This window comes from Physeter macrocephalus, chromosome 7, assembly GCF_002837175.3.
Source record: "Physeter macrocephalus isolate SW-GA chromosome 7, ASM283717v5, whole genome shotgun sequence".
NCBI lineage: Eukaryota > Metazoa > Chordata > Mammalia > Artiodactyla > Physeteridae > Physeter > Physeter macrocephalus.
In genome coordinates this window covers 114,269,874-114,287,891 of record NC_041220.1, presented here as the reverse complement: position 1 = coordinate 114,287,891, position 18,018 = coordinate 114,269,874, and the positions used below count along the sequence as shown (strand labels likewise).

The following is an 18,018-nucleotide window of genomic DNA, read 5'->3' as shown; positions in this document are numbered from 1 at the left end:
AAAAAAAAAAAAAGAATCCAGAGTTCTAACCCTGGCTTTGCCATTAACATGTTGTACAATCTTGGGGAAATCACTTCCAAGAATGACTTTTACAGACTCTGTTTTCATATCTTCCAAATAGGAGTGTTGGACTAGAGTGATTTTGAAGGGCATTTGTCAATTCTCCAGGTATGAAGTGACTGTGTGTGCTAAATATATAGATACAGGAAAAATGCTGATGAACAAGGCAGACTTGGTATCTGCCCTCATGGCGCTTACACTTCTATGAGGATGATAGGCATTTTAAAATGACATGAATTTACAGGCATGACAAGTACAACCAAGAAAAAGTACAGTGTGCTTTGGAGCACATGACCAAAATTTCTTCCATACTGTTAATACTATGGTTTTTTTTTTTCTTTTCTTTGGGGGTGGGGTGGGAAAGAGAAATTCACAGTAGGAGAAAATCATAATATGAGAAAATCTGGCTTCTGATTACACATAAGTGCTCTAGCAATGGATAAAAAGCTGGTTTGCAAAGCCTCACCTGGCTTTTGGCTTTCCAAGAATTTATGGCCAGATGAAGGTGCACTGATAGCTGGTTTACACTGATATCCAACTGAAACAGAAAGTGGCTTTAATATATAAAAGGTTGTGGTAGATAGCATGGTGATCTGTTTTTCTACATTTCTCCTGAAAGCAGTGAGATTTGGGCTGAATAAGAGTTGAAACTTCCTGCCTGGTGGTAGTGAACAGTTCCACTGGCTCTGGCTCCTCTATGTTCACAGATAATGATGAAATAATGTAACATGTCTAGTCATCTACTCAGAGAGTTTAGCTAGAAATAAAAAAGATATATTCCATAATTTCCGAGGTTCTTCCACATCCTCCAAGTCTATGAAAATGGTTGGATACAAAGTAAGATTAAATGTAGGCAAGTAAAAGTACCTCCGATTCACAAATATGAGTGATACAGCCTCTGGTGACTGCTTTTGTGGCATCTTCTCAATTTGGGGAGGAAATAAAGGTTAACTGTAGCTTTAAGGTTGTGCACCCTTTCCCATCATATGAGAAGACCTTTAAATTACCTTGCTAACATAAATCTACTTTATCATATAAAACTGAATTTCCTACTAACATGGTTTTTCACTTATGCTGTACATTTTTCTTAACCGGCTACAAAATGAATGGAAAGAGTGCATCAAGTAAGGACCTAATAATGTATAGATTTTCAATTATGTAAGGTAAAGAATAGTCAGAAACTGTTTGTAGAAAGAAAGCAAATTAAAATGCCATAAATGTTAAAATGCCATAAATAGCAGGCATTCCCCACCTCTCCCGAAGGCCAAACAATACAATGTGACATCTGAGTGCCTTAAAGTCTTCATGTTAAATGGTTTCAGTCCTAATGAGTACAGCAGTTTGGGTGTAACATTTTTAGTTGGTCAGTAGTGACAGCTGGCAAAATGCCTCGGTCACCTAAAGGACCGAGGACAAATTGCCTCTTGAAGCAGTGGTCTTGTTTCTTAGCTTCTCCTCTGTTTTTCTTGTCTAAAAAGTCATTAAGAAGCAAATCCTTCAAATATTCTTTTCTCTTTCTTACGTTAGTAATTCTGTTTTTCCATGAGCCGGGAATTATTTAAGAGAAGGATATGCATTCTGCATAAGTGTTAGTTCTTTCTAGCTCAGTTGAAGAACGTGTAGGTACAAATAGCCTCTCAGGATCTTAATAACCTGCAGTGCTTCTGATTGGTTTGTAACTATGTAAAGTCAACTACATGGTGTTTTAAAAAACAGTATTTGAATGTCAAGATTAGGTCTAGGAATGAAGGAGGAGGGCATCCTCTCATCGACAAGATTAGGTGAATGGAGAGCTGGAGGGGAAACGTGTCAGAATCAGGACCGTTTTACAGTTCAGGGAGGCATTGTCTGCTGCGGGGGGAACCTCACTAGACACTCATCAAAATGACATCAATCTATGTTATCCTGAGTGGAAACCATCCAAAACCTATTATAAAAAAGTGTTTTTATTCCATCCTTCCACATTATAGATGCTACCTGGTGGTTTGTTGGAAGCTGAGAATGGGAAAACAATGTATGTGTCAGTCTGGGCTGCAGGCAATAGCCCAGTATGTGGACCGCTAAACACAGAGGCATCCCCTCCCTCCCTGTTGGCCAATATAGGTGAAGTTCCACACAGTGGTTTAATGCAGCATGATATTTAACACTTATTTTTTTAGAATTTGTGTTAAAAATGACTGTGGCACACCTGCATACTGAATTCTTAGACATGCCTAGTTACTGTTTCATTTGGGATGTGTTTAGCAACCTTGCAAATTAAAAAATGTTGTATGGTCAACTTTTAAAAAGGAAGAGATGCAGAAGAGTGGGAAGCAGAAGTAAGTGGAAACCACTTACAAATTAAAATCGAGCACTTTTCATTGGTATCATATATTCCTTCACCGGAGTATTCTGTGCCCTTTAAATGATAGGATTCCTTGAAGAAATGCCACCAGATGGCAGGCACCTTCCTTTCGTGACCACAAGGAGGAAGAACTGAGCTGAATAGTGGGACTTCCTCTGTTCTGTCAGCTCCTTCTCACTTACATTCCCAGCAGACTTCTGTTTGCTATGGAAAAGTTTAATGGAAGGAGCAAGTAATTTCTTCCATCTATATTTGAAGACTAGACTGTCCTATCAGCTTTAAGATATTTAAAATAACCTAGTAAATTTCACATTTGTATTAGTCAAAAAGTTCAGTTGTTTAGTAGATAAATTCACATATATGAACTTGAGGCTTGTATTCCAATAGCTAGAATAAATGAACTAAATGTAATTGAATTTACCAGTTGGAGATTTTGTGCTTATATTTTGTAATTTCTCAGAATCAAGAATCATTTGGAATCGCTATCATGATTTTGACGTCATTTCATCTGGAGTCTCCATTTCACCTTCAGTCACCACATAATATGATAGTTGGGATGTGTTCTTTATTTTTCTCCTACTGTGTTCCTTAGTCTGATTTGCCAGGAATGCCAAAAACTGTCTGTTTATTTGTATATTCATAATTTAGATTTTAGGAGCTCTAGGCTTCTGAATTATGTACACAAAGTTTTTATTCTTATATTTTACATGTAGTCAGCACATATTTAAATACAGTTTTCATGTTTAGGCTAAGTGGCTGAGTAAATTGGATGAACTGTAGGCAGCGCTAGCTTGTGCATTATGGTAATATTAAGAGTCAGAATATGTCTAACTAGAGGTAGGCCTGGTCGTGTCAAAGGTAAAACCTACTTTCCTTTTTTTTTAATCAAAGAGTTCACATGTAACGGAGAGTGAAAACGGGGAGGAAAAAGCCACCCTTATCCTGTAATCTCTTGGAATCATATCTCTTTACCATCATATTTATCAAGCTTGATACTTTAGAGTTCCTGTTATAATGTAAATCTGGACAATGGTTAGAGAGTTGGAGCAATTCTCCATTATAGCTCTGTCCCCAGCACCCTCTTTTGCTCTCGTAGAAGCTAATTGGAGGGAGAAATCTCATGAGTCTCTCCATCCAGTCCATTACAGGGCCAGAATGGTAGTATTACTTTTGATCCTTGAGATGCTAGAATTCAATGTGCCTGGAAAATGGGCACAGTTCTATCCCAATATCCCTGTATCTTAGGTCAATTCTGACAGTTATTAAAGGTAAGTTGTTTGTATTACCCTTCTAGGAATTGTGAAACTCCAATTTGTGTCCCAGGGGATCCAAAATCCAGCTGGCATTTAAAAAATATACATGATATGATCATAAGATAAAATATTTCCATGAACCATGCATAAAAATCAACCATTTGACTTTAAAGTCATGCTAGAATTGCTGTCAAATTCTAGGGCTTTGCCAGTGAACTTTGGCATACTAAAAATCTTTTTTCTACTAAAAAAATTAGGGCTCAAGGTCAGAGCACACGAAGTTCGAATGAACACAGGCACCTTAAATAGCTTCCTTTCTGAGGATGATTATTAACCTGGTTGGGGGTCAAGTGAGTTAAGTGTGTCAAGGACCAGGTGTCCCTGTGGGCAGACCCTGATGCTAGCTGCTAAGTGGTCTCACAGAGTAATTGCCTTCCACTTCCTGAGGGAGTGGGTTGTGATTCCATTTCTACCAATCTCATTTATGAGCTCCATGGCTGGGGTTCTGGTTTGTATCTGTGTATCTCTAGGGCTTATTGTAGAGTTCTCTACAGAAAGTTAGCTATAAAAATTCTTAATGATCATAATGAAGATCTGTCAACTTGATTTGGTTGAGAACTTTTATTGTGGTTTATCTCTTTACATACACTAATATCCTTATCCCCATGCCTTTTAAACATTTTCCCTGAGGTCTTTGTGAGCCAGAACATATTGAAACTAATAAAAACCTTAGAGTTCAAGTGGTTCAAGTGTTTTCCAGCATTTCTCAAGGAGGCTGAACCTTTAGAAAAGATCTTAGGAGGAAATCCAGTATATGAAATTGGATACAATGTCAGCTACACACACAATGATTGACCTTGGAGGTCAGAGGGGACAGAGGCCAAAACCCTAGATGATTTTTCTTTCCGTTGCCTGCCCCACTCCCTTCCTGATGGCCCCTGAGGATCTCCAAAGAACCTTAGGAATCCGTTGGATACTGTTAGAAAATTACTGGAAGTCCAATCTCTACTGTGATCCCAGCTCCTCTGTCTAGGGATACCATATGTTTGTCAACACATAACTCATCTCCAAAATTCTGTAACTAGAAACATTACAAGGAATGATGGAAGCAAAATTACTTATTAAAATGAATAGAATCCAGAAATGACTGTTACTATAATACCGTTCTTTAATGGGTTTTAGTAGTATAGCAAAGGAGATGTAATAATAGAGGTAGCGCTGGAAAGCTGGAAAAGTGCATTGCGTAATTGAGCGTGGTACTGTGCATCAGGAAATCAGCATCTCACCTCATCCCTTGTCTTAAAGTCACTTATCTTTTTCAGCTTTCAAGTCATAACATTGTTCTTGTTTTTTGTGACAGTTTTTGTGTGTGTGTGTGTTTTTCACATTTCTTCCTTTGTATTTTTGCTTATTCTTTAATTTTGGATATTAATATGGGGCTTTCTCACCAAGTTACCGCAATCCATTGCCTCTTCTATATATTTATTTAAAGCAGTTGATTTTTTTCAACTAATAGTGAATACTTGGTTTGCAAAGTAGTGTACATAAAGTAACTATCCCCCAATTATATTATTTATAGAAAATTTATATTGTGAGAAAGTTGTTATTAAAGATACTTCTAAGATCTTTGAGACTTTCTTATTGATTTGATTCTTATTTGTGTTAAACTGATGATGTTTATGTATTAAAATTTAAATTGACAGTACAATGTGAATATATGAATTGTGCATCTGTGTTTAAATAATAATAGGAAAAATCTTCAGGAATTAACAACATTTTAGCCAGTACTGAAAGGATATACGTAGTATATTTCAGAAAGAAAGTGTAAATCTGGGTACAACCATTCTGTAACAAGTACTGCAAAAAGAAGTTTGAAAGGCAAAACTCTTCCTCCCATTGAGGTGAACGTCCAGTGTCATCAGCAATGCTGTTTACTGTATGCATAGCTAGCTGTGGACAGTAGTTTGGTCAAGTGCAACACCTTGATTGTCTTATTGGGCAGATAGTAGAATGACAACTGTACAAGTTATTGAGTTTTGGTGAGCAGTTTATATTCTCCTTAATACACAGTCTTTAAAAAAAAATTAATTAATTAATTAATTTTTGGCTGCGTTGGGTCTTCGTTGTTGCTCGCAGGCGTTCTCTAGTTGAGGTGAGCAGGGGCTACTCTTCGTTGCGGTTCGTGGGCTTCTTATTGCGGTGGCTTCTCTTGTTGCAGAGCACCGGCTCTAGGCGTGGGCTTCAGTAGTTGTGGCTCGCGGGCTTCAGTAGTTGTGGCTCACGGAATCTAGAGCGCAGGCTCAGTAGTTTTGGCTCACGGGCTTAGTTGCTTCGCGTTACGTGGAATCTTCCTGGACCAGGGTTCGAACCTGTGTCCCCTGCATTGGCAGGCGGATTCTTAACCACTGCGCCACCAGGGAAGTCCCACAGCCTTAAACTATGGACTTCCAGGAATTCTGGAAGAGAAAAATGACTTCTTTTTTAAGTTACTTTGCCTTTTGAGAGAAGACAATTATTAGTAAAGCAGCAAAGGTAGACTGACCAAGTACTAATGGCTGGAAAGACCAAGTATACCAGCCAAAGCTATTGTGAGCTGCAAAAAAGAGGTCTAACCAGACAAACTGTATTCCCTAAATTTACTGTCAAAACCTTACGGATATACTGACAACTTCCCAGGAGTTTAAGCAGCAAGCTTGACAGCGTGGCTTATTACTACTCTACATGTTATGCATCTGGAAGTTTTTAATAAAAGAAAAGCTCTAGTATTGAGAAAATACATCCGTAAAGAAACCAGGGCCTTTATGTTCTTCTATGTAGTTTCCTTCCGTGCATAGTTATTTAATGCTTTAGATTTCAGCTACTTCTGATACTCTCCTGAATATTACTTTGGTTCTGCAATCAAATTCTGTATGAGGGATGCTATGTGTTGGTGAAAAACTTTATGTTACCATTTTTGGAATGTTAAAAAGAAAGGTAACTTATTTTTATGGCCAAAAGTATCCTTGAATTGAGAGGTCTGAGGTTTTGTGTTTTTTAAAAAAATTATTTATTTATTTTTGGCTATGTTGCGTCTTCGTTGCTGCGCGCGGGCTTTCTCTAGTTGCGGTGAGTGGGGGCTACTCTTCCTCGCGGTGCGCAGGCTTCTCATTGCGGTGGCTTCTCTTGTTGCGGAGCACGGGCTCTAGGCACGTGGGCTTCAGTAGTTGTGGCACGTGGGCTCAGCAGTTGTGGCTCGCGGACTGTAGAGTGCAGGCTCAGTAGTTGTGGCGCACGGGCTTAGTTGCTCCACAGCATGTGGGATCTTCCCAGACCAGGGCTTGAACCCGTGTACCCTGCATTGGCAGGCAGATTCTTAACCACTGTGCCACCAGAGAAGCCCTTTTTTTTTTTTTTTAAATCTATTTATTTTTATTTTTGGCTGCGCTGGGTCCCCGCTGCTGCGCATGGGCCCCCTCCGGCTGCAGCCACTCTCTGCTGCGCTGCGCGGGCCCCCCACTGCGGTGGCCTCTCCTGCTGCGGAGCACGGGCTCCAGGCACACAGGCCTCAGCAGTTGCGGCACACAGGCTCAGCAGCTGTGGCCCGCGGGCTCAGTAGTTGAGCTAGCTCAGCCGCTCCACAGCATGCAGGATCCTCCTGGACCAGGGCCCGAACCCGCGTCCCCCACACCGGCAGGCGGACCCCCAACCACTGCACCACCAGGGAATTTTTCTGTTTTCTGTGTGTGATCCCATGAAACATTAGATTCAGAATGTATTTTATTCTTTTAAGCCTTCATCTGTTTGAGTAGAAAACCCTTGCTTCCAGCCCCAATCCTCAAGAAGAAATCCCAGATAGAGGAATTTTGTAATTGGTCACATTTATCCCCTAGATATGTATATCATACATCATTTTTCTCCTCATTTTAAATTTTTTAGTCTCCATTTTTGTTTAACTGTAGTCATAAACCACTAGCATTTTGAACATTCACATGGCTTTATAGTTATAGGATGTGATGAGGTTAATAATGTTCATTGAACTTCTGAAAACCAAGAATGAACACCAGAAACACACCCAGAGACAGAGATGAACAAGCATTGTCCTAAAGTGAGCTGTTGTTGGCAAACAGAGTGGACAAGGTTGTCTTTGGGATGTAGCCATGTACTACCTATGAGACTACAAAAATAGAGGGTCTTCTATACTCTTGAATGAGAACTCCCATTCTAGTCAGGCCTCTCTCCTTTCCATCCTCTCTTCCTCCCCTTCTCTAGCATGAACATAAACTCTATTTTTGTCTCCATTCAATGGATGACACTCTGCCTGGCTTATGGTCTACCTCTAATTTGACCATTCAGGGACTCTGTCACCCTTAGGTCCCCAAACCTCTAGGCTTTTCCTGGGCAATAGCTATACTTGTGATTAAATCCAGCAGTATAACTGAGAAAACATCAATGGTAAGTATCAATATTTCTCCCAAATTTCAAAAAGTAACTAATTGTTTCTCCAAAACTACTGTTAAAAGATAATTTTCAAAAAAAGTAAAACCATGACTTTCCTACAGATAGAAAATGAACGTGTTAATGACTTCACTTAAATCATTAAAGAATTAGGTGGTGAGATGTGATAACCAGTTCAAAGGAGAATTTAAAGACAGACACATTTATAGTTGTAGAATATTGAAATTGTTGTATAAATGGAGGCAAAACTGGACTTTGCCACAGTGAGGGAGGCAAGTCAATTGCACTCAGTCAGAAAGAATTTGCATGTCTATAGACAAGATTTATTTGGCTTTGTTATTAGTTATCTACAACTTACAGAGTTTTAAAATAGCTCCCAAAGAATCAGAATGACATAAGTAGGAAGGGTGTGCTCTAGACAATGCATAGTTTTCTGCTGGAAAACTAGTTTATGCTGGAGTGCATATTTTCCCCCTACATTACACTAAAGCAACTTTACAGGAAAAAATTCTTTAGGTAAGAATTTTTTTTTTTCTCTTTAGTGTAGTAATGGTTATTTATTTTTTGTCTTTATCCATGTTCTTATCTTGTGGTACTCAATTTTCTTATTGTTGCTAAAATTACTTAAAGGACAGTTCCTTTCAGTTAGGCTTTATGTATTTTATGTACTAGACCCATGGGGGGTAGTGCTGATTGCTAGGCCTATATTATTAGCATGATGCACGTAAGTGCCTTTAAAATGGTAACACTGAAAATTTGTTTAAGGTAGAGACCACTTTGGAAGACTCAGCTTCCTGTATTTGGGTATCCGTGAGTAGTTTCACTAATGTAAAAGAAGGAATTGCTGACCTTGCTCTTGTGTTTTGGTATACTATGCCCAGGCAATTACATTTACACAGGCCATACTTGCCTGGTGTGAGCATGTGGTTGCCTCTGGGATTCTGTGCTGCTCTTTTGGACATCCTGGCTTTGACTTCAGTTACCTACTAGTTTGGCTTTTCGTTGGACACTCCATCCAGTTCCCTTCGTATTCATTCATGTGTTGCTACTTCAGACAGCTTGTCTTTAGTCCATACTCTAAGATTTATTTCCTGTTCTTGGCCAGTCACCTCTTCTGTTGTCCCTGCCTTGTTTGATCTGCCTCCCCTTCTGCCACTACCTACCCACACTGTTCACTTACCAGCATCCCAATAGCTTAGCCCTCAGCTGCCCAGGTGTATGGATGCTCTTCTTTGTTCCTACGTGTTTCAGTTGCTGCCACCTTTTGGCTGAACCCACTGGAATTTTGGCAGAAGAATGGCTGAAGCTAGATAACGGCACAGCGTATACATTCTAGGAAGAAAGTATGTTAGAATAGGGGCTGGGTGAGGGCCGATACATTGAAGGTACATGGTGAGTGGTGGTTTTTTTGGTAGGGAAATATTTAGCTTCGTCAGAAGCAGCTTATGTTCTGGTAGTCCCATATTACTAGATGGAGGAGAGAGTTGATTATAAATATTAAATATTTTGGATATTAGTATGTAAAATTTCTATATTGTGGGTAGTAACTGACCTCTGGTATTACCTAACTCCAGTCAACTCTGGCAAAGGTGAAGGGGTCATGTGTATAGTTGTCTTTAAAAAATTTTTTTTTCAATTAGTAAAATATTTATTGTGATTAACTATGAATGAGACCCAGTGCCATATGCCTTACTATTTAAAGAAATAAGTGGGCTGCTAAGCTCTCATGAAGGAACAATGGTGTCAGATATGTAGACTGGACTACAAGAGAAGTCAAAGCTACAAAAGCATAGCCCGTAGCCAACTGTATCCAATTTTAATGGATTTAAAACTATAATGATAATTTGTAATTTAAACTCATAATTCCACTTCATTTACTTTTCATAACTTCAAAAATAGCAACATGTTATTAGAGGAGTTGATATTTGAATTTCTAAAAGACTTTTTTCTAGAAAATGGAAAAATTCTCTAATGAGTACTGTGATACTTTGCAGAAATGATGGTGACATACCAATTAGATGTTTTTTTCTGAATATAAATTATCTCTGGGAGTTGTTAGGTCAAGTGTAACATTTTTAACCCCTCTCCAGTGTACTTTCCATGGCAGTTATTTTCAAGGAGACTTGCAGGGTTTCTTAAATATCAGTTCAGATTCTATGGCCATGTTTTCTAGTGAGGAGAGCATCTCTGGGTCTTGGCTAGCCTCTCTTGGCTTTTAAAGAACAGAGGTCCATCCATGTGGCCTTAAGTAACAGTGGTGCAGGGACTCTCAGCTTTGTTACTGCTGACATCTTGGACTGGATAATTCTTTGTTGTGGGGGGCAGTCCTGTGCATTGTAGAATGTTTAGCAGCATCCCTGGCCTCTCCTGACTCGCTACCAGTTGCACTCAATTTCCATAATGAAACAATGTCTCAACATTACCAGATGTCCCCCAGGGGTCGAAATCACTGCTAGCGATTTCAGGATACCCAGTGAGTAAGGAAGGCAGGAATATCAACTCTGCAGCTGGCTCCTCTAGAACAGGGGTCCGCAACCCCTGGGCCATGGACTGGTACCGGTCCGTGGCCTGTTAGGAACTGGGCCGTACAGCAGGAGGTGAGCAGCAGGTGAGTGAGCGAAGCTTCACCTGTGTTTACAGCCGCTCCCCATCGCTCGCATTATACCGTCTGAGCTCCGCCTCCTGTCAGATAAGCAGCGGCATTAGATTCTCATAGGAGCGCGAACCCTGCTGTGAACTGCGCATGCGAGGGATCTAGGTTTCATGATCCTTGTGAGAATCTCATGCCTGATGATCTGAGGTGGAGCTGAGGCGGTGATGCTAGCGCTGGGGAGTGGCTGCAAATACAGATTATCATTAGCAGAGAGGTTTGACTGCACAGAGACCATAATAAATCAATTGCTGGCAGACTTATATCAAAACCCTGTCAGTAACTGGCAAGTGAAAACAAGCTCAGGGCTCCCACTGATTCTGCATTATGGTGAGTTGTATAATTATTTTATTATATATTACAATGTAATAATAATAGAAATAAAGTGCACAATAAATGTAATGCACTTGAGTCATCCCAAAACTATTCCCCCAGGGCCCCGCCCCCCCGATCCATGGAAAAATTGTTTTCCATGAAACTGGTCCCTGGTGCCAAAAAGGTGGGGGACCGCTGCCCTAGAAGAATAGGAGATGGGAGGTGGTCAGAGCAGTCAGGTCGTATTATCATCCCCTCAGCAGGAGGCGTCCAGTGCAGTGCCCTCTGAGCTTAAGAATTTTATCTCTGCTTCTACTGCTTTTGTCAAGGCCACTTCTCTTTTCTCCCTGTGGCTGCTTCTCTTTTTTTACCTGGTGGTCAAAGTATTGCCCAAGGTCGACCTCTTTCTTTGTGTTTGATTCCAGCATTGTTGTTATTATTATTAAAATAATACATGCATATGACAAAAAAGCAAACATTTGTATTAAAAATGGTACACAATGTCTCTCCCTAGAGGAGTCTACTGTTATTAGTTTGTTGTGTATCTTCCCAACACAAATTGATTTACATCATTCTTTTTAAAGGCTGTAGGGTAATCTGTTGTATAAATGTACCACAATGTATTCAATAAAAAGGCAGATCACTTTTGAAAGTTCAGATATTGCTTCCTAGTTCCGGTTTTCCTGTTTCCTGAGGACGATTGCTTTGATTTGTACCTCTATTTCACACAGCCTAAAGCTGTATATGTGGGAGCTTAATAAATAGTTGTTGATGAAAGGTACTACTGATGTGATGTGCTGATGATAAATATTTAACAACTGCTCTCAAAAAAAAAGCCCCGATTTGTAGCATTTGTCGATTTCCAAGGTGTGACTATCCTACCAGAGTCAGAATTGAATTCCCTCAATGGCAAGTTAACAAAGTGGCGTTAGAAAGTGATAAGTTTGGGTGTTTATTAGCTTTGTTTTTAATATAATTTACTTCATTGTAAGTTTATATAATTTAAATGTTAACAATGACTGTTTAATGATGGGCTTGCAAAACCCTGAAAAATGACAACTGGATCTCCTGAGTCAGCTCCTGGTACCTGTTGGCACTGGTGTCCCTGATTCCATATAGAGTGTACTGCGTGATTCTTGGTAATATCTCCAAGTGGTAATGCTGTCTCTGATAGTATTTTAGAATCTCAATGTTGGGAGGGTCTTTAAGGGTTATCCAGACTTACATTGCACCTGGTACTTGAATTCCCTCAGTGACATTCTGGTTAAATGGTCATTAACTTATGATTGTCTCCTGAATAGACCATTCAGTCTTTAGACTGGTTTATTAAAAAGTTTCTTCTGTTTGTTAGGTTAAAATTCATCTTCTTGTGGGCATTCATTTGATTCTGTACACCATCCCCACCCTGCATCATAAAAAATAAATCAAATACCTCTGTCCTGTGACAACTCTTCAAATATTTGAAATCACCTATTGTATTTCTTATTGAGGTTTTTATTTTTGGAATAAATGCCCTTGACTCCTTCAGGCATTTCGGGTTGTCCTTCAGGCATTTCGGGTTGTTCTTTCTTAAAGTGTTACACATTGATTTGAATAAAGCTCCAGATGGCAGTTTTGGTTTTTGTGGGGGGGGGGGGAGGGAGAGGCAAATCAAGCCTTTATATTATATATATTCACTAAATTTTCATCTATTTTTATAGAACCCAACTTCAGCCTTGTCAGAATTTGTTAGGATCATGATTCTTTCAATACATTTCCAACTCATCTTGGCTTCATATGATTTGGAAATTTGATGAACCGACCAACATTGTTTTCTTCTGATTCTGTGGTGAAATGCCTGAGCTTAAGAGAGCTCAGGACAGAACCAAGTGGCTTTCTAGTAGTCTTTCCCTTTGGTTGCCATTAATCTATTTATGAGTACCTTTGGAATTGTCTTTCTACCAGTGATCCATGCACTCAGTTGTCTTGTCTTTTGTTTATTGCAGTGTGTCCAGCTGTGTTCCTCAGAACACCATTTCCTTTTCTTGTTAACAAACGTTCTGAAGAAGGAAGTTTCAAGACAAATTAGAGATGCACTGGGTTAAACAAATATAAGCAGATTTATTTACTGTAGGATTTGTATATTGTGAATCTCCAAAATGGGGAATATAATATATCGTGTTTTAACTGTTTATGGTCATGGAACATTTTTTTTCTGTTTAGATAAAAAATATTTCTAAGAGCAAATCGTTTTGTGGGTTGATAAATGTTTTCATTAAACTAGGGTATCCTATCATCAAATTGGAGCGTAAGACCTACCTAAAAGCATTCACATAGCTTAAAATATTTTTTTTATTGAAGTATAGTTGCTGTACAATATTACGTAGGTTACACGTGTACAAAATAGTGATTTCTAATAGTGATTTTTAAAGGTTATAGTCCATTTATAGTTGTTATAAAATTTGGCTATATTCCCCATGTTGTATAATATATCCTTGTAGCTTATTTTATACCTAATAATTTGTACCTCTTACTCCCCTACCCCTATGTTGCCCCTTGCTTCTTCCCTTTCCCCATTAACAATTTTTCTCTTTTTGTGCCTTTTAATTATTTTAATGCTTTTATAAATAACTTCACAGTGAATAATCTGATATATAAGCCTTTGTGTGGATTGCTGATAATTACCTATAAATGGAATTGGTGATTCAAATATTATAAACATTTCTACAGCCCATAATGCATACAAATTGCACATTAGAAAGTGAATAGAAGTGCTGATCTCTTGGCATCCTCACTGGCATGGTAGGGAACTTTTGAAGGCAGGGGGGGTAATACTACCATAGTATAAAGAATTAGCAAATGGTATTTAAAAATATTTTAAACTGTTCTTGATTCTATAGTTAAGTGACATCTTCTCACAATTCCTTCCAAAGTCTGTTCATTTTTTCACCATTTAGCTCTGGTTTAGTTTTCGTGCTATAGAGGGAAAAATATTCTAGTGTTCTAAGTACAAAAGAGTATTCTGATTATAATAATCATTTCTGAAGCACTTGACTGTTCTTGAAGTTTTGTCCTGAAGGCTTTGCAGAAACTTTGGTTTCTTTTGCTCTTATTCAGTGGAAAGATGGATTTAAAATGCAGTCAGTAATCTATCAGCATTCTACTGTATTTTTGGAGTAGCTGAAGAATTGCTTAGTATGAACTTTATTCTTCATATAAAAACACGATTTCATGGAGAGGTGAACTAGTTTCTAAAACATACTTGAAGCAAAAACAGAATGTAACCGTGTGACTCATCAGTTTCCGCATTAAGTTGGTTTTCTGCTGCCTGCAGGATGGCATATTGACATATTCTGTAAACTCAGCAAGAATTCATAATTATATTGACAGTGCATTTGACTATAACTTAGAAAGAACAGTCCCTCTTCTAGGGGTTTTCAAGGAAGGGAAATGTTTTCAAGGAAGAAAGTTTAATAGAGTGACTAGCAAATGGGCTTATATAGTCTTAAAAAGGAAAACACCCACTGTTGTTTTCTTTACTTTAGTGTTGCTCCTTATTAACTAGCTGGACATAATCTTTTAAACCAGTATTTTGGGGAAAAAACAGATTAATAACTGTTACCTAACCATGAAGAACTTGGAAGTGGCTTTTCCTGTTCTTGAATGCTATTGAGCTTCCTGCATGTAAAAATATGCTTTGAGTAGATTATTAGTTGTTAACCACCATTAAGTTGTCCCTTTAGGTCACAGCCAGCTCATATCCATGTACCTTCTAGAACGGACCATGTGGCCAATTAAGCATTCTAAAGGCAGCTTAAGGTGTGGAGTGCTAGTCCTTCCTTGCAAAGTTAGAATCTCTTCTGTTTGATTAAAAAGGAAGCTAAGATGTCAAAATAACTGTTCTTCCCATCCCTCTAACTTTAAAAAATACCTTATTTATTTGGAATCTACTTTTTCTAATGTTTTTGGAAAAGAGAAGAATTTACAAAATATAGTAAGCTGATGTCAGGGATTTGTTCAAGACTGCAATTTTCAGATCATGACATAAAGTCAATTCATAGCAAACTCATACTCTGTAGTTGCTTGAGTGCATTCTTAATCACAAAAGAAAAATTAAGCAACATCTTGAAAATTTTTAGGTTTTTTTCAGTAAGTCTGCTGGTGCTTAGCAAAGAGGTCTTCTGACTCTGTTGAGACTTTTAGTAAAGCCGACACAGAACAGATGAGGTAAATAACCATCACTAGCCTTGACATCAGCATGAGCTTCAATCATGGTCTGCCGTCTTTTTTTGACCATAGAGTACATTTTTCATAAGTAAGATCCATGCCACAGAAGTTAGTCATGCAGTTTTTTTACCTGAACATCCTCAGTAATTATCTCGAATTTTCTAAATGCAACTTTATCATTCTGCAGATCAGCAAGGCTCATTTTGAAAACATGACCCTTGAGGCCATCAGGTCAATATTGGTTCCTTGAGTTCTTGTGACTAGTGTTTTTCCTATAGTTCTCATAGCTAGTGGTTTTACATCCTAACAATCTTTTTTAGAAAATAGATCAACCACTTTCTTCTTGGCTCCCTTTTTGCTGCCTTCCATAAGGCTCTTGTTCTTGCCGACCACCATGGTGCTGCTTTGAGAGCCAAAAGGGTGTGTTTCCTATAAAATTGATAAAATTCAGGTTAAGCATTTTTGGCAAGAATATTTTATAGGTGATACTGTCTCATCCTTTGTTGCTTTAACAGCTAAATAGGATTCAATTGAATGGATGTGTAATTGAAACAATACTGTCAATGGATAAACATTTGGGTTGTTTCTCATGTTAAAACATCTTTTAAACAGATAGTAATGCACTTTGGTGAAGAGAAGGGAATGCTTAAAATTTGCTCAAATTTTCAACTTCTTTGTTCAGGCCTGTTGAAGTGCTTAATATTTTTATGTTTTCTTTGGTCCTAAAGCAGACCCAGAGAGTTAGCATTCACTTGTGTGAAAGACACCAGTTAAGACCGAGGCAGATACTTGAATCTCAGTGTGATTATTCAAGCTGTTAAAAGAATCATCACCGAATAGTGTTTTCATTGGCTCTGCTCTGAAGGCTTCTGTGACAATATGCTTGCTCTGAAACTGGGGGTGCAGATCAGTTTTTTGGAAGAGCTCTAGGAACCCTAGCTTCCTCATAGGATGATGTAGATCCTTTGCTAGCTGCTAGACCCTGCCCCATCTTTCAGTACCTTAGAATCATACATTGGGATTTCTTTATTAGAGCTGATTATTCATGTTTATACCCTTAATTGTAGAATTTTCAGAAGTGGTCTGTTCTGCAGAAAACATGTTTTATAAAATATCTTTTATATTAGATTATTTGCTTTTATACACTGTTTTACTTTTCAAGAACTGGTAGTTTGCTTCTAATTATGAGAGAGGTATATTTTTTAAAAAATCATAAAGTTACCTTCTTAATGGCTAAACACTAGATCAGTTGCATTCCTTGGTCCTTGACTATGAAAGTCTTATAACTACAATTAAAGCAGAATTTGAACTTGAATATTAAACCAGTTGTAACAAATTGGAGGATTAGTTTACTTTCTTAAAAAAATCATTTGTCGAGAGAGTTCTTCAAGGGAGGTGAACCTCTTGTCCAAGTCACCAAATTCTTCATGAACAGAATTGAAACTGAAAGGTATTCCATGGGGAAAATATTCGTATTTTAACTACATCATTAGCAGAAGGCAATTTCTCACAATTAGCCAACCTAAGTACTCAGTGTAGCATATTGTAAATTTTCATAAGAAATACATTCCTTATATATATGGTTGTATATTTAATTCTTCAGAATACTGTAAGAATTAGTAAATGGCCGTTCAGCTCTACAAAATAACTTTCTTAGGAAAAACATAAAAAACATTTCCCAAGGAATTACAGGACTAAATTAAAAAAAATTAATAGTTTAAGCCATCCAGCCTTTTTGTTTGCTGAAGCTGCCAAATAATTTCTTATTTCAGTATACCATTTCAGCATATATGAAATATGAATGCTAGACAGAGGATATAATCAGTGTACATTTATAAAGCTCCATAGTTGCATGCTGTCTGACTAGTAGATTATACTGGGTTTGAAATTATATAGATCAAGTTCTATTACTGTGCTGCAGAGAGGTGGCCTGAACTGATGTGCTGATTCATCTCAAGTTCATTAAAATAATAGCACATACTGAGTTGAGAAAATATTCACATGCAAGTCATGGTGTAACATAATGATAATGAGATGTTAATTGGCCAGAAAACTCTAATATTGGTCTGTAGAAGTAGTGTCAGATACATGGAAATAATCTAAGTTCTATGAAAGATTCCCAAGGTATTTACTATTGAGTGAAATTTCTCTGTGAACTATGTGTTAATATTTTCTATAGACTCTTATTTGTTGTTTGAAGTGTAGGAAAACAGATTTTCTTGGGACATTGTTCTGATATTTACTTATAGGAAAAAATCCAAATTAGTTGCTAGATACTTTGAGAAGAGAAATTTTAAAAAATTTCTGTTTCAAAACTGAAGAAATTAGTAAGATTGTCCCTCCTTCCTCTCTTGCGCCAGTCCTGCCTCTTGTATTTCAATCAGGCTAATTACTTGAAGCAACTGCGTATAATCTTGGGCTTTTAAGAAAAGTTCTAAATTAGTACGAATGTATGGATGATGATGGACTTTACACAGGGGTTTCCTGTCTGTTTGGTTAGATATATTGTCATTGAGAAAACAGGTCCTAATTCCACTGAAGTTTTCAGTCATCCCTTTCAGAAGCATGGATGGAAGGACACCAAGGAGAAGGCAAAGGGGGACACATAATGTTGCATCAATAACAGTATTGTGCCTGGAACAAGTAGGTAGTAGTTCTACTGGGTGATAGGCAGTTTGAACCATGCACGTATTGTTTTGTTTAGTTATTTTTTTTTTTTTTTTTTTTTTTTTTTTGGTGGTATGCAGGCCTCCCTC

At 38.0% G+C, this 18,018-nt stretch overlaps 1 protein-coding gene and 1 pseudogene across 1 annotated transcript in view; one reads left to right on the top strand and one right to left on the bottom strand.

The window, feature by feature from the left end:
- Positions 1-18,018, top strand: part of COL25A1 (collagen type XXV alpha 1 chain) — a 476,840-nt gene that overhangs the window by 14,231 nt on the left and 444,591 nt on the right. The gene's annotated exons all lie outside the window — the stretch shown is intronic.
- Positions 15,372-15,658, bottom strand: LOC102982347 (40S ribosomal protein S3a-like; annotated as a pseudogene).